Genomic DNA, 23,483 nt, shown 5'->3' with positions numbered 1-23,483 from the left:
TATCCCTGGAAACTTCAAGAAAAAAAGTATGCTCCTCCCTCAGGTACCGTTTGCAGAAGTCATTCATCTATCGATTCCTGATGTTGCTGGTTTTAGCAAGATAAGACTCCTAATCCATCCACTGAATGTTACTCTGCCAGAGATGAAATAGCTTTAATGCCAACAAAGATTACTGTGATGTTAGACTGGAGAAGATTGTGTTGTTGGAACTACAGCATCCCCAGGAATGCTTGCCATCTTGTGTAAATGCTATATTGAAGCCAAACATTGACTCTGCCTCTCATTCTATTCAGAAATCTAAGGGCAGAGCAATCATATTTGTGTGCTTAACTCTGGTAAAAGGACTTCGTTCCCATTATAAACTATGGTAATTTTCTTTCAACTAGTCTTTCCCTCATATAAATAATATATTCAGTTGTTCCTAAGATGCTATCAATTGTAAAATGCGTGATCCATCCGCTTTTTTCAATATAGCTTTGCAAAAGAAGAAATGCTATATTAAATATACAAGTCAATGTAAGAAGCACACTAGTGTCAGAAAACGTGCATTGTAGAATTGAGGTGTATTGTGTATATATCTGCATCGATTTACATACATATGTATCATATAATATCACATATATAAACCTACATTTATATATACATAAATATATGAATACATATAATATAAAAAAGCAGCAGGAAAAGGAACATCACGGAAATCTTATATTTATGCCAATGTAAACACAGATTCCAGTTAATTTTTACTCATTTGACATCACATAGAGACCATGGCATCTGGAGAATTGAAGTGTAACCTGTATACTGCTTTAAGTAGGAAGAAGATGGAAAGCCATCTGCTCACAACACTAATTACTGTTACTAATTATTAAAAGAATATTATTTTGTTTGTTTCTTTTAACAAAAAAAGTGAGCAACACTGGGATCAGATTTTTTTTTCCTTGTATATCATGTACTGAGACCTCAGAACAAACAATGCTAGGGCAGACCCAGAATGTTTTAGGTAAGTCAAGACACAGGAAGGAGCTCCCCTCAATGTCTCAGCAGAAAATATCTAGTGTAGAAAGCAAGGCACCAACAGAGTGGGCACACCCAGCCAGGCAGGAAGTGGAAGCATACACCCTTTAGCATACAGCAGAAGGAGCTGGGACCTAATCACACCAGGGAAATGTTTGCAGTGACCTTCTCACATTGCATTCCATGTGTCCTCTTTGCCAGTTGTTCTGAAGTGTATCCTCGGGCCTCCTCAAAGTTATAAGATGTTGTATGAGTCTGTTTTCATACTCTTGTAAAGAACTGTTTGAGACTAGGTAATTCATAAAGAAAAGAGCTTTAATTGTTTCACAGTTCAGCATTGCTAGGGAAGCCTCCGGAAACTTACAATAATGGTAGATAGCGAAGAGGAAGCAAGGCACCTTCTTTACAAGGCAGTAAGAATGAGAAGTGCTGAGTGAAGGGGAAAGAGCCCCTTATGAAACCATCAGATCTCATGAGAACTCACTCACTATCATGAGAACAGCATGGGAGAAACCACTGCCTATGATTCAGTTACCTTTACCTGGTCTCTCTTGACACGTGGGAATTATCGGGATTATAAGGATTACAATTCAAGGTGAGATTCAAGCCTAACCATATCAGATGTCAAATATAATTTATGCAACATACAAAGATAAGTAAGACACCCATTACTGCCAAAAGAAGTTTATATTATGTCTGTGTGGATAAATCAAAATGATCCATGAAAAGGAAAACTAGAGTCTAAGGCAGTTCACCTTAGGAAAGTATTACAATCTGTGGGAAAGATCAGGCATCTCTTCTTGGGATGAAACTTGAAGATCATGAAATAATATGGAAGGAGAGCATTAGAGGCAAAAAGAGCAGCCTAAATGTTATACCATAGGAAGAGAACCACACAGAGCATGTCCTGGGAATGGTGCTTAGAAATATGCACACAAACAGTGGGACATAAAGTGGAACAGTAGAGCTATTCATAAGTGACTTTCAACACACCTTGGTGGTCAAGAACACAGACCACATTTTAGTAGTTAGTAAGTCAAGACTATCCTTACTACCAAGTTCTTGATGGCAATTAACTGTCCCAAAGAATCAAAGTATTGAACCAAGTGAAGATCAGAAAATATTTACTAGGCCAGGCATAGTGGCTCACGCCTGTAACCCCAACACTTTGGAAGGCCAAGGCAGGCAGATCACTTTAGCTCGGGAGTTTGAGACCAGCCTGGGCAACATGGCAAAACCCCACCTCTAAAAAATAAATACAAAAAAATTAGCCAGATGTAGTGGCATGTGTCTGTGATCCTCCCTACTTGGGAGGCTGAGGCAGGAGAATCACTTAAGACTGGGAGGCGGAGGTTGCAACAAGCCAAGATTGTGCCATTGCACTTCAGCTTGGGTAACAGGAGTGAAGCCCTACCTCAAAAAAAAAAAAAAAAAAAAAAAAAAAAAAGAAAGAAGAAGAAGAAGGAAAAGAAAAAGAAAAGAATTTGTATTTATTTACTAGAGAGCTACCTTTCTTTTGAAGAATTCTGGCCAGAATCAGCAGTCTTACTTGATCTTATTATTGAACCTTTCCTCTCTAAAAAAAAAACAGCATCTGATGCCGTAGGCAAAAATTGCTATACTTGGCACTCACACAATCAGGACAACCTCTAGGAGAAAAACTGTAGGGAATTAGGAAAAGCCACTTCCTTTATAGTAAAAAAGGAGAAAAGTACCCTTTTAAAAATTTTTAAAGGAAAAGTACCCTTTTAAATTTTTTAAAGAAAAATTATCAAATTCAGTAATGGAATTTATCTGATAGCTAAACAGGTAAAATATGAAGAAAACTGGAGACTTAAGTCAGAGGTTCTTTAATTGAGCCTAATTGAGACTGATTTCTTTTTCTTTTTCTTTACTAATCCCGTCTCTCCTTTTAAATATTTAGTCAATGGCGCATAAACACAGAGGAGTATTATTCATTCATTTAATGAATTGCTATGTATAATCACCTTCTGCAGAAAGTCCTTTAAGTTAGATTTATGTTCCAATGGGGTGCTTATAGTTGTCAAGGCCCCTTATATAGAAAAGTAGGTTGATCTTTGGAGTGAAGAGGGCAGTCATGTGGGAGTCAGAGAAATCTGGGTCTTAAATCCCAACAATGACACTCATTGTACTTTAGCAGGTAACTTTATTTCTCTAAGCCTTAGGCCCCTCATCTGTAAAACAGAAATAATACAATCTCTTTCATAGCGTCATTTGAGGAATAAATGAGGATGTTGATAAGTGTACTCTAGAGCACCTAAAACATTGCTTGGCTTGTAAAAGGAGGTACTTGCTGAAAAACAACTCATAATACAGTGTCAGGAGACAATTTTCCATGGGTGTCGTGCATTTCTGAATGTCTTCCACACAGAGGCACTAATTGCCCTTCTGTTATGACTACCTTGCAAGGATGTTTATATAGTGAACAGCTTGGAAGATAGAGATGGTGTCTTCCTGCAGAGCAAAGGGCAGGTTTGCCTATCATCCAGTATCATAAATAGAATGTCTCCCTCTGGGACAAAGTTTGAGCAGATTATCTTGATACTATCATAAAAGATTTGCACTCCCTAAGCTCAACATACCTCTCCTGACACACAGCCTATCAGTGTGCAGGCATCACCAGGTCATTCTTGCATCATCCTGTGGGAACTGGGTGTAGGAAGTGGCAAAATAAAATGATGATATTCTGGCTACTGCTATTCCTGTGAGCATTACTATAAGATCTATCATATAACCTTGCCTTTTATATCTGATCTAGGAGTCTTGCACATTTTGCCAGCTTGTGTGAAACTGTCTTGCAGGAAGGATGAAATCTAAGACTATAAAGATTTTTTAACACAAAATACTCAAAACCTAATCTAGCTCCAAAATATTTTCCCATAGATTCACCCTGTGGACAGTAATTACTACCACTGTAGCCAATATTTTGATTTAGAAAAGTTCCCATAAATTTGTAAATATATTAGCTCTAAGAGCTACCGCAGTGAGTCATTAATGCTTAATTGCTAATTGGCTCATTGTTTAGTTTGTGAAACACTTAGCAAATTCCAGATGTAATAGAAAATAGGAGGGTAAATTCGAATAGGCATTCTAGAACTGATAGGCCAGATTTCAACCTGGAAAATAGCACTTCTTTCTGATGCACTTCTGGGGAGCAGAAGAAGGGAAATGGAGGAAGAGATACATTTCTACTTTTCCTCAAGCTTCATTGTATCCCATAGAAATAAAACATAAAATCGATTTTAAATGTTAAATAGAGAATCATATAAAAATGGTAGTTTTTTTCGGTACTTTCATTCATAAGTTTTACTTGGCATTTGTTAAATGTGTCATAGTAATTTGTATTATCCCTTTCTCCCCTACAATAGTGTGCAAACTCTACAAGCAGGAAATATACTGATTTTGCATCCTTCCTACCCAACCCTTGGTGACCCATACTCCCAGCTTCTTCCCTTCCGAGGTCTACCCCAGAACTCTGCAAATACATTAAAGGTACTCAGCAAATACTGTGTGAGTTGTATTCTCCTCTGTTCAAAGAAAATACGCAAAGTTATGAATTTATACTATGGCGGTCAAACAACTCGAGGAAATCAGAATCTCATAAGCAGCATGAAAAATGAGCCAAATAATTCCAGGCTATGTGGAACATTTAAAAATCTTACGTGTAGTATTCACAATGTTAAATGAATTTATTCAACAAACATTTTATTAATGGCTATTTAGCACTTTTAAACTACCTTGCATTCATCACTTTCTAAACCAGTCTCTGTGAAGAAAAACATGACTGTTTCATTTCAATTATTGCTTTATTTAGATAGCAATTATTTAGTTTGGTTTTTTGGCTTAACCATGTGATAGGTTAAGAAGAAGAATTTTTTTTAAAAAACCATGCTAATTCTCTTATTACAGAGGAATTTTAGAGTCAACAAGCATGCAACATCCAAACTTACAAATAGTCAAATTAGATGGTGGCTGTTCAAATAAATAAGATAATGTGTACAATGCTTTTAGCATGTGGAAGGGAGTCTATAACTAGTAGCAATTATGATTTTGCCAAAAAAGCCAATCCCCAAGGCCTCTTTATATATTGAGAATTTCAACTCATATTGAAAAAAAAATCCATTTTTAAAAATTAAATACTCAAAACCTTTTCATTAACCTATCAAATATTTAAAGTAGACTGTACTTAATAGTGGAAGGCATTTAAAACATAAAACAAAGATTTCATAAAAACAAAGATTTCACGAATTAAACACAGTGAAGATTTGGGGGGAATATTGATATCTATGCCCAGGCAATCATACAGAATTAAGTGTGTTTGTCTGGAAAATATGGATGAATTAAAATATGACCTACCCCCAAGTTATACTACCTGAAAATTTCAGATAAGAAGATGAAGACGCTGACTTTCTGTCCCTCGGGCAGGCCCCCTACTCTGCTTTGGGTGTTTTGGTCCTACGAGTGTAACATTTTATTTTTACCAAAACTAATCTTTCAAGGCCCCCCAATTCTTTCCAAGCATTATATGTACATCTCCAACTTCACCCTGTGCAATTATACTAACCCAGTAAGCAAAGCTACACACTACGAAGCTTGTTTGCTTTTAATTGCATTAAATACTCAAACCAGCCATCCTACCAAGAAAAGAAAAAATTATTTTCCTGCATAAGCATTTTTTAAAAACCTTCAGATATCAAAATTAAAGGTAAATGCCTGTTCAGTCCATTAGTACTGCTTAATTGCTTTTCCATAATGAGCAACAGAAGATTGTTGCTCACCTGAGACTAATATGAATGGCAACTGATAGATTCATCAGTTGGACTAAAGCAGGTGATGCCCACCCCAACATCATAAAATCCGAAAGACAAGACAGAGAGAGAAAGCTAACACTTATAATATCTTTTCAATTCACAGAGTTTGTCTCATTTAGCAAAAGAAAAATCAAGATCATGGGTTATAAAGTTACCCAGTCTCTCCCTGTTCTTTGACACATATAACTACCTCTTCAGTCAATATCCCGTCTGTCCATCCATCCATTCATCCATCTAGAGAAAGTCTGTTCACCCAGGCTGAGCTGTCCATCTGTCCTCTGCATTGTGCCCCCTTTATTTCTCTTGTACCTATTAGTCCCATCAATTATATTTCATATTTTCTGCACTTTCAAATCCTTCATCCCTGCCAGCTGCCTTCTTTAAACCTACAAGTATGTTAAAAATTCCTTCACATAAGCTTCTTTCTCCCTTCAAGTTAAGATAGGTCCTACAGCAACTATACCACCCTCTCTTCCTTACCCACTTTCAAGTCCAAACGTCATAAATGGCATACAAATCTATACTTCTCCAACTTCATCTCCCTCTAGAATTTATTACAATTTGATTTATCCCACCCCAGATTCTGAAATTTCTTTGAAATGATTTTCTATTTATCAAACTCAATGTACAATGGTCTATTTTGAGCCCAGAAACTTAATGGACTTATTAAAGCATTTTAACATGTTAACTCCTTTCTCCTTAAAAATGTGTCTATTTTGGCTTCTATCCTTGCTTTTGTCCTTTCTGACTGCTTCTTCGAGCTCCTGTCATCATGCCTTTAATATTGGCCTTTCTCAGCAAACCATTCTTCACCCAATTTCTCTTTTTATTCAAATCATCCATTATGGGTATTTAATGTTACCACCCACAACCTACTCCTTCAGCTTCCTCTCTCCATCCACGATATCACCATCTTTCCAATGAGTTAAATTTGAGATCTCAGTGGCACCTTCAACTTCTCCATTGACATCAACCTTTCACATCCAATATGATACAAAACATAGTGACTTTTGAAGTCAGAAAGACCTGAGTGTGGATTACAGTCTGCCTTCAAGGAATTTAGAATTCTGCATCTTGTGTGAAGGCACGCAAACATACATGGAATTAACACATACATTAATGGGTGGGTACTCACAAACTAAAATGGGAGCCCAGGGAAAATTACGCTTCAATCTGCCTGAGAAAGGAGGCATCAGGGATATTTACCATGGAAATGTCTAATTTGGATTGAAATTTAAAGACTGCTAAGGAGTCAGATAAGTGGAAGAAAGAATGAGACAGCTGAGAGAAAAGCAGAAGTAAAGTCTGAAGTCTAGGAGGGGAATGCTGCCATTAGGGGAGGGAGGCAGAAGAGACTGGAACCGCTGGCAGAGATCATACAGTGATGAGCCTAATATATCAAGGGTGATGGCATTGCTGTGGTTGCTGGGAAGCCACAGAGATTTCTGAGGCAAAAGACGGTCCCATTTGTATGCCCAAAAATCCTTCATGGCTGCAAATAGTTTGGATTGGAGACAATAAAGACCTGAGTAAGAGAGTTAAATAGTAATATTGACTTATTCAAATAATATTAATTTATTCAGTTATATTAATGGATATCACTGGCAATAAGCTCAGGGTAGGGATGAAAAAAACTTAAAGTAGAAACAGGGTCTTCTCATGGCTTTGATTTATGTAAATACTGAAGATTCTATGATTTCAACACTTTGAATAAGCATATAATTCACTGCCTCTGTCTTTCTGTTGCTTAGAAGAAGGCTGCAAAAGTAAAATGTGGAAGGAAAGCAGGAGGGAGGGAGGAAATAAAGAGGGAAGAGAAAATAATAGGAGGAAATAACATGAACAAAAACTGCAGTGGACAAATACAGGATGCAAAACAAGGGAAAAAATGGAGATGGGGGAAGGTATTCTTTTTAAATAACTGAAAAAATTAAAAAAAAAAAAATGTTTCCCCTCAAGGTTTTGGGGAAAATACAGGCTTAATGCCATTCATGAGTTCAATACAGTTGCTTTCGCAGTCTATGTGTTATTGGCATAGATACTATAAATATGTTTTCATTTTACAGGATAAGACAATAAATTCATGGGTCTGGCAGTCACGATGATTTGTCCCTCAGGTTAGTTTTGGTCTTTTTTGATCATGCCACAATTGCTGAATTAACCTACAGTTAAAAGGTTTTTAGGAAAAAATGTTCATTGTGGAAAAAATTTTCTACCTTCCAAAAAATATTCAAATTATCAGTGAGAGTAGAAGCTTTCTATGAAAAGCATAAGTGCCATATTAAGTATTAATGTGTTAGATGGACCACATGTGAAGGCACTGCATTAATAGCATCACTTAAGCTGAATACTTTATTCCACTACTTTAACCTTGATACTAACAGACTTAATATGTTCAGCTTTTGTTTTCAATTATCTGTTATGTCCTGCAATGGGTTTATTGGAGACACCGTGAAAACCATTATGACCCCTCAAAGACGTAAGGCAATTTTCTTCTCACCAGGATATTTTGAACAAATTACTCTCAGTTTTAACATGAATAAGTCTATGAATTTTAGTTCCTCAAATCTGAAATAATGGAATTCAGTGTAATTCCAATTACAATTATCATATCATGTCAATAAATTGAGATAAAATCCTACAGAGGTGAAAGCTTTCTGTCTTTGTATGGTTTTACTTTCTCCCTTTTGCTTTTTTTTCCTTTTTTGGCCCCAAGCCTAGGGAGCACTTTGAAGTGTAATTATTTTGTAGGGTACTTGAAATAGTTCTACCCTTTGAAAAAAGAGTGTGGTAGCATATCATCTGTGTTAGCATTACAAGGCATTGCTACAGCTTGCAATAATTAAAGGCTGTTACCGTTAAGAATTTTATGATTAGTCCTATTACGGCTCATTGAGTTTAAGTTTTGAAATTTTGTACTGAGTCCAAGATTAAAATGTTTCTTAGTCATAGAATGCATTTTAAAGATTAATTTGGACATCTCTCAAAGTCCTTTTGCTTGTTTTGTCCATCCTGGGATACCATAATGTCTTTTCACGGCATGGTTAATGGTAATGCCAAAGGTTTAAGCCCAGTATAAGCAAATCAGCTTCTCTATTCTCACGTGAACTCCTCCTCCCACCCGAAGATGTTCCCTAGAAAGGAATCTCTTCATAAAGTAAGCTTTAGACTCAACTCAGCTACCAAAGCAGGGCCATAAGTATAGTGACTCCAATACTAGAAGGCCAGTTCTAGAAGACACTGCTTCTAGAAGTCTTTTGGCTGAGAGGTATTCAAGCTAAGTTGTGCTGTTACTCTGAGAAAATATAAAAAGATGTATTCAAAGAGAGTGGGCAGGATAAAAGAGACTAGGCTCTTTTTATTTCGTATGATTCTTTTTCTTTCTTTACTGCTTGTTTTAAATTAGATTTTTGTATTTTTGTATGTACTAAAAATGAGTTATGGGAATTATAGAGCTATAGATAAGAAAACTGGGGCTTAGAAAAATAAAGTAGCTTAACCATGGCCACAAGGCCAGTGACAGGCCAAATGGGTATGACACAGGCCTATGACTCTGCATCCCCTGATGTCAAAGTCACTCAATCAGGCAGAAAATCCCATCTTTCCCTCCTGGCTGACTCCCTGCTTCCAGACTCACGCCCTCCAGGATCTTTTCTACACAGCAGAGAGCTCTTTCTAAAGCCCACCTCTGAAAATCTTACGTCCCTGATTGTAACCTGAGACTCCCAAATTAAGAATATAGATTAACCACTTTGTTTATTTTCTCTCCTTGCAGATCTAATTAAAATTCAGTAGTGAAATGAAACACCATAAACCAACAAAGACAGTAAGAAAGGGACCTTCGGCAGATGAGAAATACCCACAAGTTCCTGAAAGATGGAAACAGGGCACAGAGGTGGTAACTGATAATAGCCTAAAGCGTTAGCCAAATTACCTTATAAGACCCCAGCTCACAGACCACTTAAGGATTGGGACATCCTAAAGATGTGAGAATGCTAAAGTAGAAAATAGCAAGAAGAGTAGAATGCTCTTTAAAGAAGGAAATATTCTTACAGTCAGGATTTGGTTGCATAACGAATATGTATATATTCTTCATGTTGTAAACATAATTGACATCACCAAAGATGATTTTATCATAGGAAAGGCAGAGCATGATGGAAGAGATCTACATTCTTCCTATTGTTAAAAAAAAAAAAAAAAAAAAAAGTGAAGGCCACAGTTTAGACATAATTCAAGGTCAACAACCCAATAACCACACCACCAAAACTGAAGTCATCCTAATTTCCCCCAAATGCTAGCTCTAATCGTAAATGAAACACAAAACAGAAGCTTTATGTCCTTGTCAGCATGATTCAGTGAAATTAAATCAATCAACTATAGAAAAAATCAGCTTAAACAGCTCTGCTTGCCTTAAAAAGAATGTTAAAGCATACCAACCAATCACAAAAAAGGTCAAGATACTTCCTCCTTTATGCTCCATAAACTGAGCTGGAACTGCTGGAAGGCCATCTTCCTACCCCTTGGATTGAAGTCTCCCTCATCATGATCTGTACTTTTTCTTTTTGTATAACAATAAACTTTAAAAATTCTTGTAATTTGATCTGATTTTCTTTTTGACACTATCATAGCAGGAAGTTAAGCGATTTCAAAATTTACAAGTCAAGAAATGGCGGTAAAAGCATATTATTTAGAGACGTGGAGGTAACTATCAAAGAACAACTGGGACTGAAGGATAGCGAGGGAGTTAACTTTTATTATAACCCTTTAACATTATTGGATTTTTTTTTTTCTTTTTTAAGATAGAGTTTCGCTCCTGTTGCCCAGGCTGGAGTGCAATGGCACCATCTCAGCTCGCGGCAACCTCCACGTCCCGGGTTCAAGCGATTCTCCTGCCTCAGCCTCCTGAGTAGCTGGGATTACAAGCATGTGCCACCACGCCCGGCTAATTTTGTGTTTTTTAGCAGAGACGGGGTTTCTCCATATTGGTCAGGCTGGTCTCGAACTCCCAACCTCAGGTGATCCACCCGCCTCGGCCTCCCAAAGTGCTGGGATTACAGGCGTAAGCCACTGCCCCCAGCCTTGTTATTGCATTTTCAAAACCAAGACATTGTTACGTCTAAAACAAAAATAAAAGCTAAGAAAAATTTTTGAAAAGCTCATGTTCTTCACAGGCACTATAGCAAGATGCCTGAGAAATAAAGCAGGTCCTACATGGAAGACTCATTTGAGTTTCCTCCCATTCTTCCCAGATTTCACTCCTGTGTTCAACTATGCCAGAAACAGAAAACTAATGTTCTGGGACACAAAACTCAAAACTCTTGCTGCTATGACTGTTCTGTTGTTCTTTTCTTTTGTAGTTATGATAAAATGTGAGAACATACTCTCACAGCCCCCCAAAAAACACTACTTGAAGGTAAACAAAATATTTCAGTATCAGTGGATGGACATTACATCTAAATTCATTTGTTGCAAACTTTTTTCTTTCCATCGAGATGTTAAAAGTCCAATAGGATGATCGAGAGAAGAGCTGTAACCACAGAAGATAAAGGACAGGTAGGAAAGGAGGATGGGGAATGAAAGTACAGCCAGTCTGGAAGGGAAGAGCCCAAAATCCTGTGCTTTAAGAAGAGAGTAGGGTGGAAGTGGAGAGACACGTGCAGCTCTGGGACCCTGAGAGAATGGGCACAATCATAAAGCTGGCACAGTTCTTGCCCCCCGAAAAGAAAAGAGAGATGGTTACATGAGGAGTATTCTATTTCTTCCTTTTTTTCTTCAGCTTTATACTTGAAATTTGCTAGGAGGGAATCCAGTTTCTTAACACAGGGTCTAACTCCCTCACATACAGGAGGCTCATAGAGTAGCCATTCAAGTTCCTAGGCTTCAGAGTCAGTAGAACTGAGTTTAGACCATTCCTTCACTTACTGTCTTCTGAAAATTTTAGGTGACCTTGGGAGATACTCTCTGTGACTATCATGGGCAAATATTTTTCTCAAAACCTCATTTTTATCTTCTATGAAATGAGGAGATAGTAATAATATCTACCTCATACAACTGCCCCACTATCTTGTCAATCAGATCCAGATACACTAATTGAATTCTTGTATCAAAAATATTATCAGAGAGCTTAATTTCTGTGGAGCTGAACCTAGATTGGGTTATAAAATTAGTTTGTTTTGAAAGCTGTGTTAACACTTTCAGGTCTGTAAAATGTTTGCTTGTATCTAGCAAAGAATAGCACAGTGGTCATCATGTCAAAATTATTTTTAGAGCAGGGAGCAGAAGCTCACGCTTATAATCCCAGCACTTTAGGAGGCTGAGGAGGGAGGATCGTTTAAGCCCAGGAGTTCAAGACCTACCCGGGCAACACAGGGAGGCCTTGTCTCTACAAAAATTTAACAAAAAAAAAAAAAAAAAAGCCAGGCATGGTGGCATGTGCCTGTGGTCTCAGCTACTCAGGAGGCTGAGGTGGGAGGATTGCCGGGAGGTCAAGGCTGCAGTGAGTTGTAATTGCACCACTGCACTTCACTTGGACCACAGAGCAAGACCCTGTCTCAAAACAAACAAACAAAAAACCTTCTTTTTAGAAGGTCTATGAAATTTAAAATCCATACTAACAGTCAGTATTAGCCTGAACTTACATGCAACCCCCATCAGAAAAGAAAGAAGAGAAACGCGGAGAGAGAAAGTTTGAGAGAGACAGAAAGACACAAAGCTAATCTATTAAAGCAGTGACTACTATCAAACCAGTTCTATCGCTGATCACCAGGGAAGGTTGAGCAGCTGGCCCTGCTTAGCCTCTGTAGTGAATTAAATCCATCTGGTAGAGCTCTAACTAGATTGATGAGATTTTAATTTTAGACTCTTTCTATCCCACTACCACCCCTGTAATTCATACTGATCGAATTCCCAATCGAAAAGTTATGAATTTATAGCAGCTGACATTCAGAATTCAAATACTGTAAAAAGTTATTTATTCTGGCTTCAAGACAAAAGACTTAGGCTTAGAATGTCATAATTATATTTCAAATGTGATTTTTAGATATACAGAAAAGTAGTCATTCTTAGAGTGGTTAATACACCAAACCAGGCTATACTACATGACATTTTATGTAAATTGTGACAAGAAAACAAGAGAGATGGATGACACTCTAAAACACTGCTGAAACTGTGTCAATAAAAAACATATCAAAGAAATTATATTTTCTGCCAAACATATGAAGATAGTAGCACCCCACTAATTAGACCATATAAACTTGAAGAATTCTTCCAGATATAAAAGGCTTTTATCTGTATATAATGGCATTTTTAACTGAGGGTCCCAGTAGGTTTCTCTGGTCATTAATCCAGAGTGGAGCTAGAATAAGCCTCAGCAAATGAGTCTTCTGCAACACCCTTATGTTCAATCAGATCTGAAACTTTTAGAATTATATGTTATATCGGGATGATGGTATTATCTTTGCACAGACCAGTTGCCTAAAAATCTTATAAATGGAGTTTAAATATTTAATGTTAAAAGCCCAGGGATAAATGGAATCCTTAAGCATCCTAGAAGATCTGGTCTGCAAAATAAAATGTTGAGCTTTTGTATAGACTAGGGTCATGGAGGATAAAATACGTGAAAAAGAAAAGAACACAATATACATTAAGATCTAAAAAATCAGTGCAATTATTCTCTTTATAGGTAGAGAAACATAAAAAAGTATAGTCAGGTCTTCAAGGGAGTCATATATACAATGAGTTCACTCAGCATAAATGGTCAAGAAAATAATAATTTTCATGCTGTCTGTATTTAGAAAATGGGTTAGCTATATTCCAGTATTAAAAATCAAGCAGGCTGGGCGCGGTGGCTCATGTTTGTAATCCCAGCAGTTGGGAGGCCAAGGCAGGCAGATCACAAGGTCAGGAGCTTGAGACCATCCTGGCCAACATGGTGAAACCCTGTCTCTACTAAAAATACAAAAATTAGCTGGGCATGGTGGCATATGCCTGTAATCCCAGCTACTTGGGAGGCTGAGACGGGAGAATTGCTTGAACCCAGGAGGCTGAAGTTGCAGTGAGCTGAGATCATGCCACTGCACTGCAACCTGGTGACATAGCAAGACTCCATCTAAAAAAAAATAAAATAAAATAACACCTAAACAAAGAAGCCAAAGAAACACACATTAGCAGCCAAAGACAAGCCTGTCAAATTCAAGAAGAAATTTGGTATTTAAGTATGGGGATAAGTATGACTAAGGTATGAGCTAAAATCATGGTTGGTAGTCTAGGTCTGTTGTTAGCAACAAATTTAGTTTCATGTTATTTGTGGGAATGCTGGGCATTAAAAATGTGCTTCTGATTGCTCAATGGCTTTTCAAACTGCATGAAGACAAATTCAACTTTTCTTGAGATCACGATGAGTCCCATGCTGTATAGCTCATGGTCCCTCTCTTTGGAGCCCTTAAAGGTCACTTCCAAAAATCATTTTTCTTTTAAATATTTACAAATCTCCATGTTAAAGAAATCAACTCCCATATGTTTTCCTTCATGCACAAATTTATTAGAGACTAGAAATTTCTTTCAAAATTTGATTTAAACTCCCAATCTTCTTTAAAATCCAGGTTAGATAACCAACTTCCTTAAAATTTAGTGGCAGGGATAGTAACAATCAACTTTGCTCTCTTTGTTCCCAAATCAGCCCTCGTTTATCAGCAAAGAGGTTGTCCTCTGTGGGTCTTTGTCAACTGCACTCTCCCCCCAGCAGAAACGGGTCTTTCCCTCTAGCTCCATCATCAATTGCTCACCCTTATTTTCTGGCACACCCACATCCCTCTACATGCAGTATCCATCACTCGCCTGCTTGAAGCTCAGACTGATACTCTGTCCTTCCCCAGCTCTGCCCTGCCAAGCAGGGACACTGCATCACCCCCCACTCTCTCTTCCACTGGCTTCCAGGTAGGTTCAGCCAGTGGGAGACACTGGAGAATGACTGGAGTGTGGGAGAGGGGAGAGGCCAGGGCATTGCTCCCTCTGCCTCAGGGAAGGATGGAAAGTCCGCCACAGCAGCTGCATCTTCTCTGTGGTCACACAATTAGTCAGATGGCTCCTCCCTCCCTGCATTGCTAAGCACATTTCAGACAGCCCTCACCATGGGTGCGGCTCCATTAAACTGCTGCAATTGTGGGTTCCATCACATCACCTCCTTCCTGTGTCTCTCCATTCGTAGTAGTGGCAGTGCTTCCTATTGTTGCTAAACTGTAGGTTGCCTTACCATTTCATGTTTGGCTTTCCAGCTCTTCTAACACCCATGTAAATACTTTCTTCATTGAATCCCCTCTGTTAGAAATACTTAGAATGGTTTCTGGTTTCCTGACTGTGTCCTGTCTGACATGTGAAGTTGTGTTTCCCTTCTTGGCTGTGTAGCTCCTAGAAGCCAGTGGCTTTACGAATGTCTTTGATCTGCCATTCTGTCTCCAGTATGATCTCCCTATAATCTGTTTTCACAGAGATACCAGTATTATTTTTCTAAGGTAAAGATATTATCAATTAATAATTTTTTAAGAAATCTTCACTGGTTCCCTATTGACCATGATATTTTTCAAAATACGTTTTCCTGTTTCTCAACCTGTTCTACAATGAATTATAAGCTGACAAAATATATTTTTAAAAAGAGAAAAAATATGACTATAAATTAATCATCACTATAGAAAAAGTAAATACATGGATTACACGAGACGGAAAATTGGGATGCAGACATACTGTTATGAAATTTGGCTCCACTTTGCAGCCATAAAAGGGAGACAATCAATTACATAACTCTCTTTCAGAGGGCCAGCACAGTGTTCTTGGCACTTCCCTGATGGAAATTGCTCATCTTATCAGAAGTAAGGGGAATTCAAGCAAATAGGACTTAAAAATTTCATGTAAAGAAAGGGTTCAAAGTTATTTTAAAATCACAGTTCATGAGGGTAGTTGAATTGCTTACTATTCAAACAATATTTCATAGTTTCTATCGGTCTCTAAAATTTTAACTAATGTGAACAGAGAAAAGTTGACTTGGTATAGTTAGTAATGTTAAGAACAGTTGCATGTTGTTTAAAGACAGAATAAACAGATAAGACTCACTGACATTACTTGATTAAAAATGGGGCAGTTGACTATGACTCCCTCTTGAATATGTGGTCTTTCTATATCATCACTAAAATGGACAAGGGAATGCCTTCAGGCAAGACCAAGATATTCCCCCAAAATTACACAAAAAGAGTCCTGGCCAGGTGCAGCGGCTCACATCTATAATCCCAGGGCTTTGGGAGGCTGAGGCAGGAGGATCACTTGAGGCCAAAAGCTGGAAACCAGACTGAGCAACATAGCGAGACCTCGTCTCTACAAAAATCAAAAAGTTAACCAGGCACGACGGCATGTGCCTGCAATCCCAGCTACTTTGCAGGCTTAGGTTGGAGGATCACTCGAACCCAGGAGTTCAAGGCTGCAGTAATCTATGATTACACTACTCCACTCCAGCCTGGGTGACAGAGTAAGATCCAGTCTCTAAAAATAAACTATAAATAAATAATTTAAAAAGAGACTTAGGTCTGTTCCAGCCATGAAGAAATAATTGTTCAAATTCTCAAAACACTGTTCTACAGTGAGTAGCCCACAAGATTATCCAAGTAGGATTAATAAATTTTCTGCTAACACCATAGAAAATAAGTCTCACATTTTCTTCAATAAATATCTACTTGAGTAAAAAAATTTCCTGTTGAAATTCTAGGAAGAATTAACAAGAAAATATACTTCTTAACAAGCAAACCAAATGATTTGCTATATTTAGGGTTTTATTTATTTTTAATATAAATTGATTAAATTGTAGAGACTTCTGCCAAATATAATGTACCCAGCTTTAGGATAATGGATTTTAAGCCATTCCTCCTAAAAATTGTGTTATTGTAAAATCCATTGTGTTTAATCTAATTCTGGCTTAAAAAGTAAAAAATAAAAGCATAAAGGAATTTTTTAAATGCCCAACGTTAATGAGTGTGTTCAGAAAAGAACACTTTCATATCCAACTGGTAGACATGACATTAACAAAACCTCTCTGCTGGGATATTTATCAATGGATATCAGAAGTCTTAATACATGTATGCACCATTTGACTGAATAAGATCAATTCTAGGAATTTATTCTAGGGAAATACTTATGGAATTGTACAACATTTCTACACAGATGTTCATCCCAGCATTGCTTCCAGAACTAACATTTTGGAAATGAGCCAAAATAAAGTTATTAAATAAATGATCATATATTCCCACAATAGAATGTAATGTAGCTTTTAAAGTTACATAGTGAAATAATTGAATCATATTGAAACTAGCTCTCAGTACATTACAGAAAGACACTTTTGATAAAGAGACTTCCAGTAAAAAATGGCAATGGCAAATTGAACACTACATTTGAATTCACTCTTTGTTGAAAGTCTAATATGATAGTAAAGGGGTTTTTTCAAGGAATGAACCCACAAAGTCAAAGGCAAGATGAAAGGAAACAGGAACAACATTAGCTTAAATGTCAGAAAGCAGATGGACATGTAGCCATTGACTTAGAAGATCCAAGAAAAGCTGAGCTCTAAGTCAGCAATGGGAAGAACCAATAAGCAACATGCTTTCCATTCTATTCCAGAACTTGTAAAAGCCTCAGAAATTAATGGCATCAGGTACTTAAGAAAATGGTTGTAAAGGAGACATAAAACCCATAAAGTTTGAAAGCAGTTAGGGAAAAATGTTTAATAACAAAGCAGAAAAGGAAAGCAATCAGAGATAAAGCACGAAGCTTTATAAAGATGCAAATTTTTTCTAAATTTTTTTCTTCCTTTCATTTTTCTTCTAAAAAAAGCTAAAAATATGTACTTTTAAAGAAGTAGTAGAAGTCATTAGATACCTAGAGACTATTTCAGATCCATGCAGCCAGCAACTACTCTTCTCCTACCCAGGAGAGGACTGGGGACTTATCCTCTGCAGAGTAAACAACATCTCTGGCACAGTTGAGGGTAAGGGAACTATATTGAAAGGATTAAGTGAAGATTTATATAGTGAACACAGAAATTAAGCCTAAAATTTATAAGAAAATACAAGGAAGCCCAAATACCCAAAATGATCTTTAAGAAGAACAAAGTTGGGGGAGTCACACTTTCTGATTTCAAAACTTATTACAAAGCTGTAGTAATCAACACACACATGCACACATATATATTTGTGTATTTATAATTGAGAATCAATGTATCTACTGTCAATCAATTTTCAACAAGGGTACCAAGATCATCTACTGGAGAAAGAATAGTCTTTGGGAAAATAGTGCTGGGCTAAATGAAACTCTACATTTGAAAGAATGAATTTGGACTCTTACCTTATACCACATGCAAAAATTAATTCAAAATGGATTAAAGACCTAGATGTAAGTGCCAAAGCTATAAAACCTTTAGAAAAGTTAACACAGGCATAAATTTTCTTAACTTGAATAAGGTAACATTTTCTTAAATATGACACCAAAAACATAAGCAACCAAGGGAAAAAATAAATAAATTGAACTGCCTCAAAATAAAAACTTTTGTATTTCAAGGGACACAATCAAGAAAGTGAAAATTCAGTCTACTGAAAATATTTGAAAATCATGTATCTGTTAAGGGACTTGTATCTAGAACACATAAAGAACTCTTACAACTCAGTAATAAAAAGATAAATAACCCAGTTAAAAAATGGGCAAAGGATCTGAATAGACATTTCTTCGAAGATGACATATAAATGGCCAGAGAGGAATGTGAAAAGTGGTATTCAACATCAATTGTCATTAGGGAAATGCAAATCAAAGCCATAATGAGACACAACTGCCCATCAACTGGGATGCTTACATAAATTTTTAAAAAGCATGATGGTGGGGGACCAACAAGTGTCTATGAGGATGTGGGGAAATTAGAACCCTCATACATTACTGGTGGGAATGTAAAATGTCACAGCCACCATGGAAAACAGGATTTTCTTGTGACACTACACATGCAATTACTACATGACCTAGTAATTGCACTCTTGGGCATTTCTCCCAGAAAAATGACAATTATGTTCATACAAAAACCTAGACCTGGGTCTTCAAAGCAGCTTCATTCATGAAAGCCCAGAACTGAAAGCATCCCAAATGTTCCTCAATAAGGAAATGGTTAAGCAAACTGCGGTATATACATACCGTGATATCTCACTAAGCAATCAAAAAGAATCAACTATTGATACATGCAGCAATAACTTGGATGAATCTCTAAGTAATTACGCTGAATAAAACAAACTTATCCCAAAGGTTACATATTATATGACTCCATATTTATATAATGGTTTTGAAACGACAAAATTTTAGAAAAGGAGAACAAAATTTTAGAAATGGAGGTTGCCAAGGGTGAGGAAGAAGTGGGTGTGGTTATAAAAGGTGTTTATATAATCATCATAATATAAATATTAAATTGATATAATGAAAATTAAAATATACCTAGCTCAAAAGGATGGAGGAATGGAAAGTGTGGGTATTTAGTAGGGGGAGAACAGAGTGAAAGAAAACTAAATCCCCAGATTTGAGGGGGATTAGATATTTCTGTGATATTGGCCTCCATTTTCAGAAAATGTTGAGCAAGCATCTATACCTTGTCAGGCAACATGGTAGGCTCTGGGGACATTAAGAAAAATTAGATTGGCCTCTGCCCGTAGAAGCACATAACTACTCTTCAAATGAAGAATATTTAAATACCTTCAGTAAAATGTTGAATCAATCTTTGCTCATGATTACAAATGGTCCCTTCTTGTAGGAAGTGCAGCTACAAATGTTCCAAGGGATAAAGAAGAAGATACAGCTGGGGAACAGATAGCTGTGGTTTTTTGATGTCCCTGTAGACTTCACAACGAGGAGGTTTCCAAGTTATTTCAGGAGGGATGTACTTCTGGTTTTAAAAAGAGAAAGTCTTTCTCCTCCTAGAGACAGAGAAATAACACTGTCATAAAACACTGAGAACATATCACTTCTTGTTCACCATAGAAGCACTGAAACAAAGTTTTTCTGATTATATAGGTTAAACTAAAATGACCTATTCTTCTATTCCAAATGGGAAATAATAAATGACTGTTAACCAAGGTCTCAGCCAATAACCTCCTTTCAAATCAAAAGTTGATATATAATGGATCTTAGTCTCCTCAGCATATTAATAATGACTATATTACCAACATTATAATTAACATTGTTATATTAATATTAATTAACAATGATAAGGACATGTACCATAAAAATTTTTTAATCCTGTTCTTTTCTAGATTAATTTCCTTCTTTCTCTTAGGGTCTAAATCAACTCCTCATGAATCACACCCTGCCCCACTGTCATATCAGCAATTTTAACTTAAACAGAAAATTATATTAATTGCTTTGGATCAGATCACGCATTACATTCTCCCATTTATATACTCTCCTTTGACTTCTCTGACAGTGATGCTCTCAATGAATCCTTTTCATATATAATAATAGGGCTTCCTCAGCTGAGGGCATAATGTCTCCTAGATCTGCCTGACTGACAGATGAAAGTTTGGCATGTTCTTAAGAGGAAATAGACACATTAATTAGCACAGTTACTCACAAGTGCTTTGGAAACTATGCCCTAAAGTTGATGACTATACTAAACGTTGATAGGAGATTCTTAGTCTTAGAGTAAGGAGACTCTTTGAGTCATGGCACTTCTTAGTAGAAATGGGGAAGTCATGTAAAAGCCCTAAATCCTTCAACCCAAGAATCTCAAATCACAGATTTTTAAGCTTGTATTTCCCACTCTGGACCCGAGAGCTGTTAAACCAGCAGGGTATTGCAAAGGCAATTTAGTGGAGAAAGGATCGTTTTTTTTTTTTTTCAAGAAATGGTGCTGGAACAAATGTAAATTCACATACAAAGAAAAATATACATTAGTCCATACCTCATGCCATACAAAAATTAACTAAAAAATAGACCATAGACCAAAATGCAATAACTAAAACTATAAACTTCCAGAAGAAAACGAAGAAAAAATATTGCTACTTTAGGCACAGCTTTCTTAGATACAACATGAAAAGTATGATCCATAAAGAAATAAATTGATAAATTGGACTTAAAAATAAAAACTTCTGTGTCTTAAAAATCATTGTTGAGAAAATAAAAATGCAAGCCACGGATAGGAAAAAATATTTTCAAAACATCTCCATCAAAGAACTCATAAATAGAATTTGTAAAGAACTCTGCCAACTCAATAATAACATGGGGAAAATTCTAGTTTAAATATAGGCAAAGAATTTCAACAGGTATTTCAATAAAGAAGGTATGTGGATGGCGGAGAAACACATGAAAAAATACTAAACATCATAATTCATTAGAGAAATGTAAGTTAGAACCACAATAAGATACAATTGTACATACACTAGAGTGGCTAAAAGTAAAAAGATTGATCATAAGAAGTTTTAGTAAGAATGCAGAACAATTGGCTGCCTCATACACTGCTGATAGGAGTGTGTTATGCAATAGCCACTTTAGAAAACAGTCTAACAGTTTCCTAAAACTTAACCATACACCTACCATATAATTCAGCAATTCCCTTCCTAGGTATTTACCTAAGAGAAAAGAAAGCATAAGTCTCTACAAAGGCTTGTACATGAATGTTCACAGCAGACTTATTTGTAAGAGCCAAAAACTGTTAACAACTCGAATGTCTATCAACAAGTGCATGAATAAACAAACTATGGTATATATACACAATGGAATACAACTCAATAGTTGGTTTTTATTATTATTTTTAATGGACACATAATAATTGTACATATTTAGGGGGTACAGTGTGATATTTTGATATGTGTAATAATCAAATCAGGGTAATTAGCATATCATCACTGCAAATATTTATCATATTTTGTGTTGGGAACATTCAAAATCTTCTAGCTATTTGAAAATATATAATAAATTGTTGTTAATTATTGTCACCCTACAGTTCTATAAAATACTATTCTATCTAGCTGTAATTTTGTATCCATTAATCAACCTCTCACTATCGCCTCCTCCACTCTATGATTCCCAGCCTTTAGTTAACACTCTTCTACTCTCTACTTCTCTGAGAACATTGGTAGTTTGCGCATATGGGTGAAATACTCAATACTTTATGTACCTGGCTTATTTCACTTAACATAAAATCCTCGGCTGGGCGCGGTGGCTCAGGCTTGTAATCCCAGCATTTTGGGAGGCCGAGGCAGCCAGATAACGAGGTCAGGAGTTCCATACCAGCCTGAACAACACAGTGAAACCCCATCTCTACTAAAAAAAAAAAAAAAAAAAAAAAAAAATTAGCCGGGCATGGTGGCAGGTGCCTGTAATCTCAGCTACTGGGGAGGCTGAGGGAGGAGAATCACCTGAACCCGGGAGGCGGAGGTTGCAGTGAGCACAGATCGCACTACTGCACTCCAGCCTGGCCGACAGAGCAAGACTCTCAAAAAAAAAAAAAAAAAAAAAGGAAAAATAGAAAACAAAATCCTCTAAGCTCATTCATGTTGCTGCAAAAGACAGAATTTCATTTGCTACAGCAGAATAGTACTACATTATGTATATATACCACATTTTCTTTATCCATTGATGAACACTTAGTTTGATTCCATATCTTGTCTATTGTGAATAGTGCTGCAATAAACATGGGAGTGCAGATACCTCTTTGACATACTGATTTTATCTCCTTTGCATATAAACCTAGTAGTGGACTTGAGGGATCATGTGGCAATTCTATGTTTTGTGTTTTGAGGAACCTCCGTACTGTTTTCCATAATGGCTATACTAATTTAAATTTCCACCAACAGTGTAAAAGAGTTCCCCTTTTTCTGCATGCTGGCAGGATTTGTTATTTTTTGTCTTTTTGATAATAGGTGGTCTACCTGGGTGATATGATATCTCACTGTGGTTTCGATTTGCATTTATTTCCCTGACGATTAACAATGGCAGAACTTTTTCATGAACCTGTTGGCCATGCCTATGTCTTCTTTTGCAAAATGTCTATTCATCTCATTTGCCCATTTTTTAAAAACTGGATTATTTGATTTTTTAGTTGTTGTTTTGTTGTTGTTTGACTCCCCTGTATACTAGGGATATCAATCACTTGTTGGATGAATAGTTTGCAAATATTTTCTCTTATTCTACTGGCTGCCTTTTCATTCTGTTGATTGTTCCCTTTCCCGTGCAGAAGCTTTTTAGTTTGATGTAATCCTATTTGTTTAGTTTTGCTTTTGGTGCCTGTGCTTTTAATATTTTATCCATAAGATCTTTTACCCACAACAATATCCTGAAGGCTTTCTCCTGTGTGTTCTTCTTGTAGTTTTATAGTTTCAAGTATTCCATTTTAGTCTAATTCACTCTGAGTTGATTTTTTGTATATGGTGAGAGAAAGAGGTCTAGTTTCATTCTTTTGTGTATGTTTATTCAGTTTTCCCAGCACTATTTATTGAAGAGACTGTCTTTTCCCCAGTGAGTACCCTTGGGTGTCTTTGTTAAATATCAGTTCCCTATAAATATGTAAATTTATTTCTGGGTTCTGTACTCTGTACCATTGGCCTATGTGTCTGCTTTTATGCCAGTACCATG

Source organism: Papio anubis, chromosome 4 (genome assembly GCF_008728515.1).
Source record: "Papio anubis isolate 15944 chromosome 4, Panubis1.0, whole genome shotgun sequence".
In the NCBI taxonomy this organism is placed as follows: domain Eukaryota; kingdom Metazoa; phylum Chordata; class Mammalia; order Primates; family Cercopithecidae; genus Papio; species Papio anubis.
This window is presented reverse-complemented; position numbering follows the sequence as displayed.